At 40.6% G+C, this 19,519-nt stretch overlaps 1 long non-coding RNA gene across 1 annotated transcript; it reads right to left on the reverse strand.

The window, feature by feature from the left end:
* Positions 1–9,153: 9,153 nt before the first annotated feature.
* On the reverse strand, positions 9,154–11,654 carry LOC113307794. Its single transcript, XR_003339320.1, has 2 exons — positions 11,305–11,654; positions 9,154–9,328 (listed from the first exon to the last, which is right to left on the reverse strand). It is a non-coding gene; the product is annotated as an uncharacterized LOC113307794 (long non-coding RNA).
* Positions 11,655–19,519: the final 7,865 nt, after the last annotated feature.

A 19,519-nucleotide genomic window follows, 5' to 3' on the forward strand; every position in this document is an offset into this window, starting at 1 on the left:
AAGTTGGGACTCCAAAATGATCCTTTCATTGTAGCCTCCCAAGATAAGCATGTATTTTATGTGACAGACCAGGAAAATAAAAAAAAGTCGATTGTGTTAGGTGCACCTACACAAAACTGGAAAGATGCTGGTGATGATACCGACGAGGAATTCAGTACGGCAGTTATTTGTCGGGATGAGTATCACTTGCCGCAGGTAGATAAACTAGACATGCAAAAAGAATCCAGGGATGATTGCTATCGGACCGACATTAAGGGTAGAACAGTAAGGAAAGTCGACAAATGACGTGATCAAGCTCTCCCAAGTTTCTGCTGCTGCTGCTGCTGCAAATGTGGAAAACACGACTATGTTTTTTTTTTAATATGGTATCCATAGGTTTCTTTATATGCATGGTAGACATAGCCTGAGTAAAATGTCTGGGTACGTGAGTATACCAAGAAGGATCGTTGTTATATTTTTCTTGAAGGAAACACCTTTGATTCATAAACATGGTAGCATTTTTTTATATAAATAAAGATAATTTGTGCTACACTAATGTCAGACAATTTTTGCACCCTACACTATCGTCATTACGGATTTCCTCTCCTCGGTAAGCAGTTCTTGTATTTGTCCATATGAAGGGACAAGCAGTATAACCGTGATCAGAGAGAGATACATATCATGTTCATGTAACGCTAAACTAAATTATTCATGTTAACTAGTATGAATAGCACGTGTGTAAATGATCTCTGAATGTCCTCCGCTTGTCGCAACACATATGTCTTTTAAAATGGAAAAGTCGATTAGACAAGTCACAAGAGATATAATTTTATTTATGGAGAATCGAAACGACGGGAGGGGGTAGAGTAAGAGTTTTTCTCACCGAAAAGGTGTGAATCCATTGGGAATCGAACCAATTAAGGCTTAAAATGATGTTTCTTTTCTTCATTATCATTATCCCAATTGCTTCCATGAGATTCCAAACCAGAAATCCCATTTTAAAATTAAGACTACGAGGGAGACAAAAATTCATCATGAATTTTTGAGAAAAATTTGTCATCAACCCCTTGCAATCAAAATTCATCAGATAAGCATTCAACACCAAATGGATATTCCTCCAAGACCAATAGAGAGCAATATCTCTGATACACCAGTGAGGAATGATAATTGCAGCCAATTGGTTAATAATATCTCCGAGAATCAGGGTACTGCATCATCCACTTCCCGGATTCAGCAAATGCCTCCTAGGGAGAGAAAATATCCTCTATTTCAAGATTGTATAACTGAACATGGAGAAAGCAGTGGTTGCGGAGGGAGTGATGCAGTTGAAGAAGAACCAATGGCTACTGAGAAATGCGAAGAAATCTTGTCTGATGTAGATTCTGATCCTGGTGATGGTGTTAATGATGAGTTCGTTGACGGGGGTGTTGGTGGTGCAGCGGCTGCCGGACCCGGACCCATTAGGACATGGCGCATGCGGGATGGCTGGGTTATGACTATTGAACACCCTATCTAAGGTAGGTGTGTGATTAATGAGGGGGTGGTGCTTATTGGTTTTAAATATGTTGTGGATGGAGGGGGAAGATATGGATTTGATACCATCACTTTGCCTGCTTCCGCCAGAAGAGAGCTTCTTCTTCGTGCTGCTCAGCATATACCCGCTCATGGAATGCCATATTCCCTGCTTCATTATGTATGTCCTGCAGTTGGCAGAGCAGCATCCAGAATAGCTGCATTTGTGGAGGCAGGCTAAAATTGTGAAACCTTGTGTTTTAACATGCTTTCATTATGCAAATTAACAGAGCCATTTAAAAGTGATGAGTGCCCAGGCCTCTTTACTTACATGTGTACTGAGCAATTCAGTATATTTATATGAAATTTATCCAGAATGGTGCGTGTGGCAACAATCCCAGTTATTATGTAAATTTCTGAGTATTTATTCTATGCCATGTTTCCCAGTTGAAATCTTAATACTGACATGACATGACTATTAACGCTCGCTCCTAACCAAGTAGCATGAATCTCCCGAAGTGTCGGGAGTAAGATGCGTGTGTAAGTACTCAATCAGAGGCACACAAAGTTATGCTGCCCTTTGATATTAAATTAGTGATTTTTGTATCAGTATGCAAAATTCACCAAAAATTGATTGATTTTTCGGCAACCCGCAAAAATTCAGTACTTTAACCTAATTTTATCAATTTGCAAAAATTATGTTTTTTGCGCCATGCATGATAGTTTGAACCCTATTGGTCGAAACTAAACCTAGGAAAACTAGGAAATTGATACATCACATAAGAGCAAGATCCTACCAAAAATCAGAAAACATGAAATAAAGAGGAACTGCGGCAAGTAAGGGCGGCGGCAAAAGGAGGCATGGCTGCGCCACTTGGCCGACCGATTGGGTTCAACAGGCGCCACCTGTGGCCGGTTGGCCACACTCCATGTTACTGCTTGATGGCCCCCTTTCCCATCGACCAATCAGATTGCTTTAAAAGCGCCACATGCACTTTCAATTAAAAGTGGAAGTTGGTTGGTCGACACCATTAATTCCTTAAGGAATTGGACATATGCTTCCCATGTCAGTCTCAAAACGATCACAGCCGCACGTTTTGGCCGGATGATATATCAAGCTTGGCCGCTCCCTGACGCGGCCGGACAAGCGTCATCAGGCACACCGGTGGGCAAACTAATACTCCAGCCAATTTGAGCCCTTCTAACTCGCCAACAGAGCTACTAAACGATTTACCAAAGTTAGTTGGCCGCGCGACTTACAAAACCCTAATTTCTATTAAGCAACATTACATTGCTGCCGAAAAACGATCTCGTCCGTCCAACTTTGCCAGCCGAATTGGCCGGCCTAGATTCAATTCTGATCGACATACAAGGCGCGGATACACTCACGAGTGGCCAGACTATAGCGCTAGCCAGTCGAATGGTCCACAACATGCCGCCAACATCAAAAACCGTTGGCCCAAAATGGGTTGGCCACACGGCTTTTAAAACCTAAATTAAATCTACGACAACCATTAATTGCCGCAGATCATCTCGACCTCCCAACTTCGCCAGTCGAATCGGCCGACCTAACTCCTATTTTAGGCGGCCAACAATATGTGGCCATGATCATCGAACACCCCCTTCCATAAGCTGCAATCTGCCAAGCCGCGGCTTGCCTATATGGCCCCCAAACAGTCGCCCGAAAGTGGCTTATTTCGCTGCATTTAGGAATTTTAATAAATTCAACATCAGCCATTAACTGCCGCAAATCATCTCGGTCGTCTAACTTCGCTAGCCGAATTGACCTGCTAGATCTAATTTTAGGCGACCAATAAGATGTCGACGTGATCGCCAGCCGTCACTCTCCTATAAGGACCGACCGTCCCGCATTTGGCGCGCGTGAGTGGCTCTTGGAAGCTTCCCGAAAATGGTCGGTCACGCTCCTTTTCATACATTAGGCTCTGCGACTAAATTAAACAAGCCCTACACAAAGATGCGCCACGAGCATCGATTATTTTGAGCTGCTTGTTTAAATCGATGCTTTACACACATATGTTACAAGTGATGTTTCATAAATGTAAGATTTCACAAATAATTTAATTATTTGTCTTAAAAGCATTACATGTTATTTCTTGCGGAAAGTCTCATGGTTTGACTCGCAACATATGACCACCCGCCTCCTGGCTTGCGTGTGATTGGTCAAAATAACCAGGTCTTTGGAAACAAGACTCACTCAGCAACCTGTTGCATATTTTCCACGAAAATACTCGAGACATCAAACATGTCACAAATAGGGGATGTTCATCAGGGACCATTGTATTGGTCTGGCGGTCTACAGCGTGCGGTGTGCAACACTCCCATTATAGGAAAGTGTCAGGAAAGGCGGGCAGTTAGTGATGATATAGAAGTAGTGGGATGAAACCACCCAGTCGTCCCCTGATTGTGGAGACGTGGTTTTCACCATCCTGCACGATCCCACTCCTCTATCACTCAACTATTCCCAGTTCCTGTGAGATCAGGGTGCGTGCAACTATGACTTATATAAATAGGTTTTCAACCTATTTCGACCAAAAGCGGTTATCAACACAAGTATCCAGAAAAACACCAAAGAACTTATAGCTTGCATCCCGCAGGCGAGTTCCAAACATAAAAGTCATAAATCAACCATACCTTCAGAGTTAACCATTCTGATATCAACACCTTCTTCGCTTCCCTCCCTAAGATCAACCCTTCTCCTTCATTTTGTGACCGAAGCAAGACTGGAACGACCATTTCTTGGTTTTCGGCCAGAATTGTACATATTGATCTCTCGAATCTAAAGTACTCCCGTGCAGTGCATTTTTTTAGGGTTTAGATTCGTTTCTCGATGGCACATCCAAATTTATCATTTCCAACAGAATCAGTTTTTACCCCAAAACAACTGGCGACCACAGTGGGAGATTAATCTCTCGGTTGCAAAATCAGTTCAAAATTTTCATTCCAGTTTTCACAACTTCAAGAGGGTGGATCTTAGATCTAATTCAATCATTAACCAAAATTCATTTCAATCACCAATTCCAACTTTCCATTTTATGATGTGCCCGGGTCAGCCAAACTCTTCCAAAACCACGAATGCTCGAAATCCAATCACCATGGAAGGTATGAAGAAAATGTTGGAGGACGTTGTCGCAAATCAGGCCATTATCAGCAAACTGCAAAATGAGACGTTTTGTCTCCCAAAGAGTATGGCAAACCAGTTGTGGGAAGAATCAGCAAACATTCGCTCGGAGAACGTCACCAATTTTAGAAGTGACACAAAAAATGTTGAATCCTTGTCTGAAGTCTGTGCCTCCGCCAACGACAATGCAGACAGAGTACGTAGCCGCATTCGCCGGAAGCAGAAAGAAAATGACTAACTAAACTCGGCCAACGACAAAGAGTTGAGACAGTTTTACAAGGCTAAGGGGAGAGACCTGCCAGGTGTGTCACAATATCTGCAAGATAAAGGTAAAGAGACAGCCTATGAAGCTTTGTTGGAAAACCTGTATCTCCAGACCCTCGCGGAAGTTCAAAGAGTTATCCAGCAGTCCGCAGCCACAACCGCTCTAACCTTACTAAAGATAGAAGCACCCGAAGAAGGGTAAATCTACCAAGGCACCTATGAATACGAGAACCGCGCCAATGAGCAGTATTCAGTCCAACCACTTCACATTGCTATCACCGATGCAGGGCCGTCAAGAAAAGTTGCATTCCAACAAAATCGCCGACCTAAGCGATCCGCGACTGAGCCAACACTCACTAGAGTCTCAACTCTGCCCTCGAAACGAGCTTCGTGTCAAAGCTTACAAGAGTTTCCACCACAACAACCCCTAACGCGAGAGAAGCCAGACTCAAAGTACCCGCATTTCTCGCTCCCCATAAGAAGAATTCTGGAGTTGCTGGAAGTTTGGGTACGAGACGGGGTGGTTCAATTACCTCCTGTATGGCGTCCACCAACTTATCAAGAGATGTTAGATTCTAGATATTGCCACTATCACAGGTTCATCCATCATCCTACCGGTGAATGCAAGCGTCTGAAGCGCATTGTCCAAGAAAAGATTAATTTAGGAGAGTTTCGCCTGGGAACCGAAGGTCTTCCACTTTACCGCGGATCGACAGATATTCTCACGATCCTAGTTATAGCAGTCCCCGATAGACGCTTCTTATTTATATAAGGAACAATGGCTCAGTCTGATTTCAGACGTTGCAAGAGCAACAAAAAAAACGTCTGGGGACATCTCATCGCTAGGGCTGCATCACACAATGAATTTGGATTTGAAGCAATTATCCGGGAAAATTCAGCTTTGTTGGAGGCCTCGTGAAAAAGTAAGTCTCATCAAACAATGTTTACACAACCAACTTCAATTCCGGTGTTCCATTCGTTAAGAAGCTTCACAAAAATTCTTCTTCAAGCAATGCTACTGGGAATACCTTGGATAGCCGAGCATCAATAAATCTCCCAAATGAAAGGACTAGAAAGCCTCGTGGAGATACAAGAAGACGTGACTACTACTTATAAGGCACAATGGCTTCTCTCGAGATCCCGATGGAGCAATCACCTTTCCTGCAACACCATCAGTGTTATATGGAGCAAGCTGGAAACGCCTCAAAGTTATCACTGATATTAATGTCGCCAAGGTCCACACAAGGGAAGATTCGCGTAGCCGCTGTTCCAGTATGGAAATAGTCGACAAAAAATCTCAACACTAGTGGAATCCTATAAAGGCACCTGAAGAGATCACGAAAGCAAAGGCCTATCTCTATTCCACCACTGCTACCATTTTATGGTCAGGAGTATCCGCTATCACTTCATTAGAAAAACGTGTAGATCCAGATCATGGCGTAATTCCGGTTGTTAGAGCATAGCTCGGTCGACCTCGCATGCGTTGCTATATCAAGCATGTTTGTCAATGTTAGTGATCAAAACTACGAGTCTTGATTTCTAGTCTATTATAGCTAAGTCTCGGACTAGGATAGAAAAGTGTAGTTGAGCTCAAGGACTTCATGACGATTCATCATAAAACGACGAAGATCTACTCAAGGAACCGTGGAACTTCATTAACAAAAAGGTATGTGGAGACTTGAACTTATCTATCACTCAAAAGTCATCTATTCTATCTCCTACTTCTTATGAGACAAAAAGTCATATGCTATATAGACTGGATCATACACATTTGACATTTCGAGCTGAGTATTCACTACTTATTTTTTTCTCGAAATCCCGTGTTGGTAAAGCGTTTCGCTTTGATCAAGTTTATCTTCACCTAGTGACGAAAGTCATGAAAAGTTTCAATTACTTTGAGAATTGCTCTGACGTGAAACGGTCTGTGAATAACGGCTATATAACGTCCTCTGAGAATGTCTCAATGATTGGAATGAGAGTTTAGATTACATAACCATGTATTCCTTAATCCGAAGTTTTCGAACTTTGTTGATTGAGAGAAACCGGAGGAATTAGCTTTGCCAAGTCCGCGAACTGACAGAAGTTCTCTTACCGAGAATTTCTGCTGGGATTTTCCAAAAACTCGTTTGCGTGTTTAGTCCGCGAACCTAGTCCGCGAACTGGCGGAAGTCTCCCTGCCGAAATTTTCTGCTGAGTTTGGAAAACTCTGCCGGTTGCCTTAAGTCCACGAACTTGTTTGTGAGCTTAAGTGGTTATGATCTAAAGATGTGCTCTGAACATGAACTTAAAAAAAATTACTAAGGAATGCTTTGTGCAAACCGTGGCTATAAATTTCATGAGCCGATTCAATCGAATCGAATCATCTTTGTTTCAATTGTGTCTTGTGTAGTTACATAAAATCTCATAGCAATTGAACAACTCTCTAACTAGTTCATTTGAGTCAATTGAACTAGTTATGGTGAAGAAGAACTAGGTTAATATGAATTGCTCATATGGTTAACCTTTTGGGTTACTATGTTGAACCAACATACACATACACGTTTGGGCATGGTTTTCACAAACCCAGTAAACGTCTACCCAAGTGTGTGTGACAAGCTAAGTTTTCGATCTAATGGTTGAGAAATATTAGCTTGAATCTAAATCAGGTTTTCATCTAACGGTGAATATAGATTGCTTTGTAACTAACGCAAAATCCTGATTTGAAGACTATATATAGGAGACATCTAGCATTATGCAAAACTAATCCCCACATGTCTGTGTGATACTAGTGCGCTCGCTAGAGTCGATTCTCATCTAACCTTTGGTTTTCTTCTCTAAAACTAGGTTAACGACTTAAAGACTTCATTGGGATTGTGAAGCCAGACTGATACTTCTTTTATTGTAGTTGTGTGATCTGATCTTGCATCTTCTATCTTACGAGTACAATCTTTGATTGGCTTGAGATCGTGAGAGTTCTCCGATAGGAAAGATAAATAAGTCACAAACATCTTCGTCTCACTGTTTGTGATTCCTCGACAAACCGTTTGTGTAGTCAAGAAGGATTGTTGAGAGGTGACTGATTAATCTAGGCTGTTCTTCGGGAATATAAGACCGGATTATCAATTGGTTCCTGTTCACCTTGATTTTATATCTTAAGACGGAACAAAACCTAGGGTTTTTCTGTGGGAGACAGATTTATCCTTTGATAGACTTTTCTGTGTGAGACAAATTTGTTTATTATCAAGTCTGCGATTTTGGGTTGCAACAACTCTTAGTTGTGTGTGAGATCAGCTAAAGGAATCAAGTGCGCAGTAACCTTCTGGGATCAGAGGCGTAGGAGTACAACTGTACCTTGAATTAGTGGGATACTGATTGGGGTTCAACTATAGTCCAGTCTGAAGTTAGCTTGGAGTAGGCTAGTGTCTGTAGCGGCTTAATGCAGTGTGTATTCAATCTGGACTAGGTCCCGGGATTTTTCTACATTTGTCGTTTCCTCGTTAACAAAACTTCTGGTGTCTGTGTTATTTCTTTTCCGCATTATATTTTTTATATAATTGAAATAATACAGGTTGTGCGTTAAGATCATCAATTGGAAATCCAACCTTTGGTTGTTGATTGATATTGATTAATCCTTGGATATTGGTCTTTGGTACCGTCCAAGTTATTTCTTGTGTTTGATTAAAGACTCGCTATTGTTTTAGCTTGAGTAAATCAAAACAAGTGAGAGATATTGACTCCTTGAGATACTTTAATCTAGATTGAGTCCGACTGTCTAGTTGATTCTCTAACAAAGTATTTCGGAGTTTGTCCATACAGATTGCTAATCGAATTATTGGGTGGTGTTGTTAGACCCCCGCTTTTTCACCGGGAATTCGTACATCTGCAATAACAAAGGAGACTTGACACATCTTCAAATCATCATAAATGGGTTCTCCTATTATGCCAACCCAAGCAAGAACAAGCCCGGGAAATCTTCAGATTTACTGGAGCCAACACGTCAAGAGAGCAGTCACAAGAAGATAACGATGCCCACGTCAACATGCCAGGAAAGAATCTGCAGCCGAGATAACCAAGGTCGCACTTACAATCAGGCGAGCAACAATAGGAGATCTTACACACGCATGGAATCAGGGAGAAGCTGATTCACCGAAAATAAAGAGGTTTCTTGTGACGCCCCAAATACTAAACCTACTTAGCTGATAGGATTACAACCTAATTGAGACATCAAATCTAGATTAAAGATCTTATGAATCTCGATTACATAAACTAATCCCATAACAAAACCCAAACCCCGTGATATTATAAAAATGAAAGTATTTCGAATTCTAAGATCGTATTAATTTGTTGTTTACAGAAGAAAGAATACATGTAGTAAAAGATACACCACATCACTAGATTCAATAAAGCTCTAAGCTATGAAACGGATATCTTCGGGCTCTTCATTTCTTCTGTTTTCTGAAAAATGAAGTGGGAACAAGTGAGCACATCATCCCAAATGGGGGCTCAATGGTTATCATTATAACATTCAAGTAATCACTAACATGCATCACAGTTCTACTAAAGAAAACCGATAAACATCTTTTACACGCAACATAGAGCAGAAGATTGCTTCAATTTATATCCCCAGATATTATGTCCATAGTGGTAATATCCGTGAAAGATCCACCTCCGGATGGATCTATGAGTAAAGAATTAAAAACCCTAAACATATGTTATCCCAACCTCGTCTCACTCAATGGAGGAGAAGATGTTAGGAATAACTCCAGTTTCAAATGATAGCACGAATCCAGGTACCGTAAGATATTATCGTGGAATGCGTACACCTCATAAAACCCAATGCCACCATCTAAGTCTAGAATATAATAAGATTTTGATTACTATGATCTGACCCCGCACATCAGGTTCACAAAAGGCCCAATCATTATTCGTAGACCGAAGCCACCGAATAATAACCATATCCAGTCATGAACCTAGAATTTCTTCCTAAGTCAAGATCATAGTAACCTAGTCATACTACTAAGACTGCACAATCAAGTATAATATGCATATGAGTAACTTCCCCAAATAAAATAGTATATATAATAATCAACCGGGGTAAAGTCGGACTACTAGGTAATAATCAATCGGGGTAAATCCGGACTACTATCTTAAGACAATAAAATGTAATAATAATCAACCGGGGTAAATCCGGACTACCATGTAATATTTGAACAACGTAGCATTGCCTTACTAAAACTTAGCCAAGAGCTATGGGGAAACACAGACACTCTTCGCCGGGAAACCACCCAACGCATATTACACAACATACCCATTGAATTACAAACAATATGCTTACAGAAATTAATGACTCATCATGCTCGCAGATAAAGTAAACTTAATGATTACATGAAGGTTACAGAGTTCCCACCTGATTTGACGACAAGTCACGCCTACCTTGAGATCCTCAATCCAGTTCATCATTGGAATCGATCGTTGTTAATATAGACTAACTGTTAATCACACAAGATCTCTAAAAATTTATCCAAGAAACTCACACAATGCTCATAACATAATTTCATACAAATTTCCAGTTATAGACTAAGTGAAATAACTAATGGTTCTAGTTTCATTAATGGTTCTATAACATGGTATTTAGTACTCTAGGTATAAATTAATATCTACTTATCTGAATGGGGTCAAATTTGGTGTCATCAGAAACTCCTCGAAAAATGCTACAACTATGCAAAAGGAACCGAAAGCTAAATTCGGATCATAAGTGGTCCAAAACGTCACATTAATATTTCTGGCCCTAACCCTAGCCTATGGGACCCTAGCTCGCCAAACCAGCGCACACATAACCCTAACAGATTTGGTGTGACTCACGAGTCAGCTAATTCGACTCCCCGATTCACTGAGTTGACTCGGTCATTTTCTCAAACACTTCATAGACATTTTCAAATTTCACATCTTTTGTACAGCACAAGTACCTAAATTTGGAGGTCACTATATTTCTTGATTTTGATTCAAAAGAAGACATTAATGACTCATTAAAAATATGACAGTCTCCTCAACAACTTTGTAGTTATCACCAGAAGCCAATTCTGATCCTAACATACCTAGAAAAGTCCATTTACTGGCTTAAACACCGTTGTTTCCAGAAATTCAGTTCCAACAGCTACACTTTGAAAATCATAATTAATTCTAGGATTATCCAAATCGGGCAAACTTAAGTTCTATAAAAAGATGATAGAATCGTATGTAAGTTTTGTGTTTTATCTAGGGACTAATTCTCATGTTAAAGCTATCAATTTCATGCAACAAAGAGAGCAGACACATGAGTTCACATAAAATCATAAATATCATATGATGAAGAACTTGATTATTTCTCGCCCATTTTAGTATTTAAGAGACACCCAATCCCTTATTTATTCTACTATCAGTTTAAAGATTACCTTGAGTAGTTGATCAAGTTTCAATCACCACCATCAATAATACATCTTTATTGTCATGTTTTCATCATCAACTTCTTCAAGAACAACTTCATAAATATAAACTCCCTCTAATTCCAATACTTATTCTCTTAAAGTTTTTCATCAAATTCCAAAACGCTCAATCAATGATCTTTCTAAACTAAGAATGATTCCTTTTTATTATCAATCTTACTATTCACCCATCATCGCCATACGTAGACTCCCTAAATTTCCTATACATACAAATCACTCTCTGATATTCTCTACTAATAACTCAATGCAATTCATCTCACTCTCTCATAGTTTGGCACCTCCTGTTTTGACTCTCTTATAACACAACACCACCAACTCGTTATGCATGAGAAGATAAACATTACATTTTTAATTTGAAGATATTTTGTGACAAGTAAATAATTTCATTTACACCTTAGTTACACTCCAAGACATGGACCTAGATATAGAAAGTCAGGTACATATTGGGCTTGGAAATGTAGTACAACTAAAAGAAATGGTCAAACCTGAAGTCAACTCGTTTTGACTAAACTCAAGCCTATTGAAAACAAGACTTCCTATTATTGTATCTTCCTTTTCCGATGTCCGAATTATACGTTTTTGTAGTCCATTTCGCATAATTTTTCGAGACCTATCTAACGGTGTTAGTTTCATAACTAAATTATTATTAGATTAATTTCTATTAATTAAAATCTATATTAACTAATCGAGTAATTAACGGCTAAGTCGTCTTTTGACTGGTCTAATAGCGTTAGCGAGCTTGAGGGTCCTTATAGGAAAGAAAAGAATGTTCATGGCCGTGGTCATCCAAGGTTCGTGCTCATAGCTGCTGCTCCTCCCTGCCAAGATCTGTGGTCGTAGTCACCATCACTCCTCACTGCCAAGATCCATGGTCGTAGCCACCACTCGTCCCTGCCAAGATTTGTGCCCATAATCACCACTCCTCCTGTCAAGGATCGTGACAGTAGTCATCCAAGCTCCAGCCAGCCTGTTTTGTTCCCACGAAAACCCAGTCTCTTCTGATCACAGTTGCTGTCAAGAACCGTTGCTGCTCGTTTGTTGATACCATCTAGAGCTTCATCATAGCAACAACCACTACGGACAAAGGTAATCCGAACTTGTGCATATTTTAGTTTCCCATGGTGGAAGTAACAGAGTCACCGGTATGGATGGAAGATGGTGATATCTTTATCATGGTCAACCCATCGACCATACAAGATAGAACCACGTAAACCTCACTTGGGGACTGAGGCTCAACATGGAAGTCCTTCACTGTCAATCAAGGACCTCTTCAACTCAGGAGAGGCGGTCAACCAAGAAGCCATAACCGTGACAAGGTCACCACTTTTCAAAGATGCAGCGTAAGGATATCATCACTTCCCTGTCTGGAAGGCGCCTGACCGACAAGCAGTATTTGGTTCAACCATCCATAAGCACTGTTATCAATGAATAATCAAATAGGAAAGTCGCGCCTCATCAATCCACACAGACCAACCGAATCATGTTTGCCATATCACCTACTCAGAACTCAGTACCACTACCAAAGGTCTGCACGAAGCTGCGCATTGACAACTATCAGTCGACAAAGTCGGATTTGGTGTTTCTAAATTTCCAATTTCCTATGGAAGAGGTGCATGGGATGCCAGAAGTTTAGATACAATACAGGCCTATCAAGTGCGATTCCCACCCATTGATTAACAAATGACGAATCCAAAAGATTTATTCTTTCGTCACTTCGACAACCGCCTTACCAGCAAATGCAATGGAAATACATCTTTCATGAGAAAATAGACTCAGGATGATTACACCCGGGGACTGCCAGCACATGATACTTTCACGTCCCTCAATCAGGTTATTTATGATATCAACCTCATCATTGTCAAAGCTTTATGAGTCGTAGGAATTTCTCAACATGAAGACGTACACTGCATCAAAGACTCCAAAAGTACGCCGCAGAGATATTTTCACATATCCGGCCACGCCATAGAACACTAGGGACTGCTCATCGCATCTCATTCTATACAACTGTCCAAGATTCAGAAGGAAATCAAAGGGTGTCGCTTGAAACGAAGTCCTTGAAGACCTGATAGCAGCACGTCAGCAACGGAACGCCCCTTAACTCGTCTACTTCACCTAACGGCTCCGGAAGATTTTGCCCATACAATCATCCCCAACATATCATCATCGCAATTAGAAGGGAAATAGAAATCCCATGAGGTAAAGAGCCAGAATAAACACAATCTCATTCCGGTCAGTGCTCAGGAGTTTAAAGAGCGTTTTAATTGCGGCTCAGCAGTCCAGACACCAAATAACTTAAAGTCAAGGACGGATCAACAACGCAGCTACACTCTCCATGATTAGCCCTGACATGGTCATTACCGAACATATATCTCATCAATCCATCCCAGGAATACAATGGAGTTTGGAAAATTTTGAAATACACTGGAGAGGTTGGGTATTCATTCTTCTGGAGACAGAACCTTATTACACATTCCGCATAGGATCGACGGAGTTCAATCAGGATTTGATGAAATTTCAAAGTCGTGGAAGTTATACGTACAACTAAAGTTCATACTTGCAAAAGGAATAAGAAAGAACAAGATGTACTTACCTTACCACTGACGATTGGCACGTTCGTGACGGAGCTGCTGACAGTGAAGAAGAGGAGCTGGTTGCTGCAGACGAAAGAACGGAGTCGGCCAAACAACAAAAAACAGAAGAGGGTCGATACCCCTTTTTATACGAACAGAGTTTCCATAAGAAAGATTCTTTCTTGCTCCGTGAACGGGAATAGATGGTTGGACCCACCGCACTCATACCCCATAGCCGAGCTAGCAACACGCTACTACGAAGGCCACTGGCCGCACAGTACCGCTGCCGAAGGCCGATTAGAATTTCCCTGGTAATATCTACCCGCTTCGTCTTTTCAATTTTATTTTTCATCTGTCACCACCTAGTGCTTACCGCGCAACAATGTCACTGTTACGTACTAAGCAGGGGACTTAATATTGATGGTGGTTTTTAGTTTAGGGATAAAATTGTGAAACCCTGTGTTTTAATGTACTTTCATTCTGCAAAGAAACAGAGCCATTTAAAAGTGATGAGTGCCCAGGACTCTTTGCTTACATGTGTATTGAGCAATTCAGTATATTTCTATGAAATTTATCTAGAATGGTGCGTGTAGCAACAATCCCAAATATTCTGTAAATTTCTGAGAATTTATTTTATGTCATGTTCCCCAGTTGAACTCTTAATACTGACATGACATGACGACTAATGCTCGCTCCCAGCCGAGCAGCATGAATCTCTCGAAGTGTCAGGATTAAGATGCGTGTGGAAGTACTCAATCAGAGGCACGCAAAGTTATGCTTCCATTTGATATTAAATTAGTGATTTTTGTATCAGTATGCAAAATTCACCAAAATGATTGATTTTGCGGCAACCCGCAAAAATTCAGTTCTTTAACTTAATTTTATCAATTTGCAAAAATTATGTTTTTTGCGTCATACGCGATAGTTCGAACTCTATTGGTCGAAACTAAACTTAGGCAAACTAGGAAATTGATCCATCAGATAGGAGCAAGATCCTACCAAAATCAGAAAACATGAAATAAAGAGGAACTGCGGCAAGTAAGGGCAGCGGCAAAAGGAGGCGTGGCCGTGCCACTTGGCCGACCGATTGGCTTCAATAGGCGCCACATGTGGTCGGCTGGCCACGCTCCATGTTCCTGCTTGCCAGCCCCTTTTCCCATCGACCAATCAGATTGCTTTAAAAGCGCCACATGCACTTTCAATTAAAAGCGCCACATTCCTTAATTCCTTAAGGAATTGGACACAGGCTGCCCATGTCAGTCTCAAAACGATCACAGTCGCACATTTTGGCCGGCTGATTTATCAAGCTTGGCCGTTCCCTAACGCAACCTGACAAGCGTCACCAGGCACAGGCACACCGGTGGGCCCACTAATACTTCGGACAATCGGATCCCTTCTAACTCGCCAACAGAGCCACTAAATGATTGCCCAAAGTTAGTTGGTCGTGCGACTTACAAAACTCTAATTTCTATTAAGCAGCATTATATTGCTGCCGCAAAACGATCTCGGCCGTCCAGCTTCGTCAGCCGAATTGGCCGGCCTAGATTCAATTCTGATCGACAGAAAAGGCGCGGATACGCTCACTAGTGGCCCGACTATAGCGCTAGCCGGTCGAATGGTCCACGACATGCCGCCAACATCAAAAACCGTTGGCCACACGACTTTTAAAACCTAAATGAAATCAAAGGTAGCCATTAACTGCCGCAAATCATCTCGGCCGCCCAACTTCGCCAGTCGAATCGGCTGGCCTAACTCCTATTTTAGGCGGCCAACAAGATGTAGCCATGATCACCAGCCACCCCCCTTCTATAAGATGCAATCGGCCAAGCCGCGACTTGCCTATATGGCCCCCAAACGGTCGCCCTAAAGTGGCTAGTCGCGCTTCATTTAGGAATTTTAATAAATTCAATAGCAGCCATTAACTGCCGCAAATCATCTCGGCTGTCTAAGTTCGCTAGCTGAATTGACCGTCCTAGATCTAATTTTAGGCGACCAATAAAATATCACAGTGATCGCCAGCCGTCACTCTCCTATAAGGACCGACCGGTCTGCCTTTGGCGCGCGTGAATGGATCCTGGAAGCTTCCCGAAAATGTATGATCACACTCCTTTCAATACATTAGGCTCCGCGACTAACTTAAACAAGCCTTACACAATGATGCTTCACGAGCATCAATTATTTTGAGCTGCTTGTTTAAAAGCGATGCTTTATACGCATTGGTTACAAACGATATTTTATAAATGTTGATTTCACAAATAATTTAATTATTTGACTTAAAAGCATTACATGTTATTTCTTGCGGCAAGTCTCATGGTTTGACCCACAACATATGACCACCCGACGCCTGGCTTGCGTGTGATTGGTCAAAATAACTAAGTATTTGCAAACAAGACCCACTCAGCAACATGCTACATGTTTTCCACGAAAATAGACAAACTAGGGGATGTTCATCAGGGTATTTATCTTCCGATCTACAGCGTGCGGCGTGAAACACGTCCATTACAAGAAATTTTTAGGAAAGGCGGACAGTTAGTGATGATAGAGAAGTAGTGGGACGAAATCACCCAGTCGTCCCCTCATAGTGGAGACGTGGTTTTCACCATCCTGCATGATCCCACTCCTCCATCACTCAATTATTCCCAGTTCCTATGAGATTAGGGTGCGTGCAACTATGACTGATATAAATAGGTTTTCAACCTATTTCGACCAACAACAGTTATCAACACAAGTATCCAGAAAAACACCAAAGAACTTATAGCTTGCATCCCGCAGGCGAGTTCCACATTCTGATACAAGTCATAAAACAACCACACCTTCAGAGTTAACCATTCTGATCTCAACACCTTCTTCGCTTCCCTTCCTAAGATCAACCTTTCTCCTTCATATTGTGACCAAAGCAAGACTGGAACGACCATTTCTTGGTTTAGTCCAAAATTGTACAGATTGATCTCTCGAATCTAAAGTACTCCCGTGAAGTGCATTTGTTTAGGGTTTAGATTCGTTTCTTGGAGGCACACCCAAATTTACCATTTCAAGCAGAATCAGGTTTTACCCCAAAACACCTGCTTCTCAAACGATTGCATCTCAGCAACCATCTCCAAGGGACTAAGCGATAATCAAGTCGGGTGATAGAATGTAGTTGTTTGTGTTTGCTAATATATGAATGATTAGGTTGGAAGATTTTTTGGTTTTTGTTTAAGGAATTGGTTAGCGTAAATATACTCTTAGCCTTTGTTTTTGGTTTTGGCTTATACTATTTTGGTAATGATGATCATCATGGTACTGAATTTGGTTCAAATTTAAGTTAGCAGTTTGGATTTTCCTGTTAACTAGAGAATGAATGTATGGATTGTTGAAAAAAATTGATTTTTAAATCATGGTGGGGTTTTGTATGCAGATGGGTTTTAGCAATGTTGGATGAGTGAATATTGTGAGTTTGGATTTGGTTATACTGATTGTTAAATTAATGTTCTGTCATGCTAGGATTAGTAGTAACAGTAATAGGCTTGCACATAGATTTTTTTTTTTGAATTTGGCCTAAAATAGGCTTTGAATTAATCTTAATGCCCTAAGTTCTACCATCTTAAACAACATTTTATATACCCCATTGATTCACTAATTCAAGCATTCACTGAAAAAATTTCAAAGTTTACTAGCTCTTACTATATTTCAAGAACAAAGAAAAACAAACACAAACAACTTGTTTACTAACACAAATAGCTTGATTACATTCACTAAAACTGAAAGAAAACAAACTACAATTTCTAGTTCTCCAACCACCTAACATTTCAACTACAACCTTCTTTTTTACATTCATCAAAACCAAAGTTGCAGCATTAGCATTAGAAGTTTTTCCGATAACAAGACTAAAAACATAACCACAGTTGCAAGTTCACTTGAGATTTCCCTGTTGTTTCTCCAACTCTGTCCTTACTTCATATCACTACCCAAAATTCTCTGCAAACCTGCACTGCTCCTACTAACACTATTCAATGTTTTAATTACCTTTGGCGGTTTTGTCAACATCCTCCTATCACTCTATCAAACTATGATTTTTTCTCTCTCTTGAGCTATGTTCTGTCATTGTGACGTAAGTAAGTTGTGAGTGTTCTTCAGATGCAGTTTGGTGCTCATATTTGCAATCCCTGTAACATTACCTCTACTTTCATCGATCTTCTAATCATATTCATCACATTCATCATTAATCTGAGAAGCTATTTTACATGTTGCTGTACTAAGTATACCCATCAACAAGAAAACAGAAACAGTTGCATTCAAAATAACATTGATAATTCTAGGAAAAATACTAATCAGTCTATCCTTTTTACAAACTAGAAAACCGAGACCAATTACCAACATCATCATTACAGTTTTCAAGACCATAAACAGTCATGAACTTTCCACACATAACAGACCTACCATCACCTATTCCACAAGAACTGCTAATACCACTTGCTATCAACAAAAAGGTAACCAAAAGAAATCCAACATTTCTAACAAAAAACACCATTATTTATCCACAAACAATTGCTAAAAACACCAATCACAAAGCCGATGGCCAAGACAGTAAGAAGAAAAATAAATCCACCATTGTCATCATCTGCAAAAAAAAATATGGAGAAGGGCAAGTACCGAGAAATCCAATTTATCAAAAACTTGTTAATCATCTTCAAACTTGGTCCAAAATATGAAGACCTGGCTGCTTTCAGTACCCCAGAAGGGACTTCTAAAGTCCTCTTCATCGTAGCTCCAATTCTCCTCTTCTGCCTACTGTTCACTATAATCACTGCCTGATGCTGCAGGAGATACTTCATTTTCTTCACTTTCATCACTCTCATTCCCTAAAAGTTGTTCACCTGCATCACTTGGCTCTCCTTCACGCATGGTTCTGGAAAATATTTTCGGATCGTCTCTTTCATCGTCAAATCTTCGGCGAAGTTTCCTCTTATGATAAGCCTCCATTCTCTTCCTTTCATCAGCAGCATCAGAATCCTCATCACTGGTGTTCTCCTCTTCAACCGGGTACTCAAACCCATTCTCAGACTCCTCTGAATCACTATCAGTGGCACTTCCAAATCCTTTCGGCTTCTCTGCCTTTGCTGTCTCTCCTCCTATTTTCGGTTAACCCTTTTAAAGTGCTTTACTTTCCAGACCTCAAACAATGCATCAAGATCTTCCTTCTCACGCCTCTGACGAACCAATTATTGTGCATCAATTTGTTCCCTTTCATGTCTCTGAAGGATCCTCTCTAGTGCACACCGGTTTATCTCCTCTAGCAAATCATTTTTCAACTTCTCTAATTCTTGATCTTGTAATGAGAAAGAAAGAGCTTTGGCCTGCTCATATTCTACCGATGATGGTAGAACGACGGGAAGAGGGTTTTGTGAATTATCAGGCATGTTCTGATTACCGATATTGGCCATTCTCTAAAATTTTATCCTTCCTCTTAATCTTTGCTTTTTCTGGGTATAAACTCTCTGATCTTCTGATAACCTATTTTTATAGACCCTTAATTAATACCCTTCATAGCCCATTTAAGAGTCATATCTCCAGACCATGCACGCCGGTTCAATACCCCGTACACGGTATTCAAA

The sequence above is a fragment of the Papaver somniferum genome, chromosome 9 (genome assembly GCF_003573695.1).
Source record: "Papaver somniferum cultivar HN1 chromosome 9, ASM357369v1, whole genome shotgun sequence".
In the NCBI taxonomy this organism is placed as follows: Eukaryota; Viridiplantae; Streptophyta; class Magnoliopsida; order Ranunculales; family Papaveraceae; genus Papaver; species Papaver somniferum.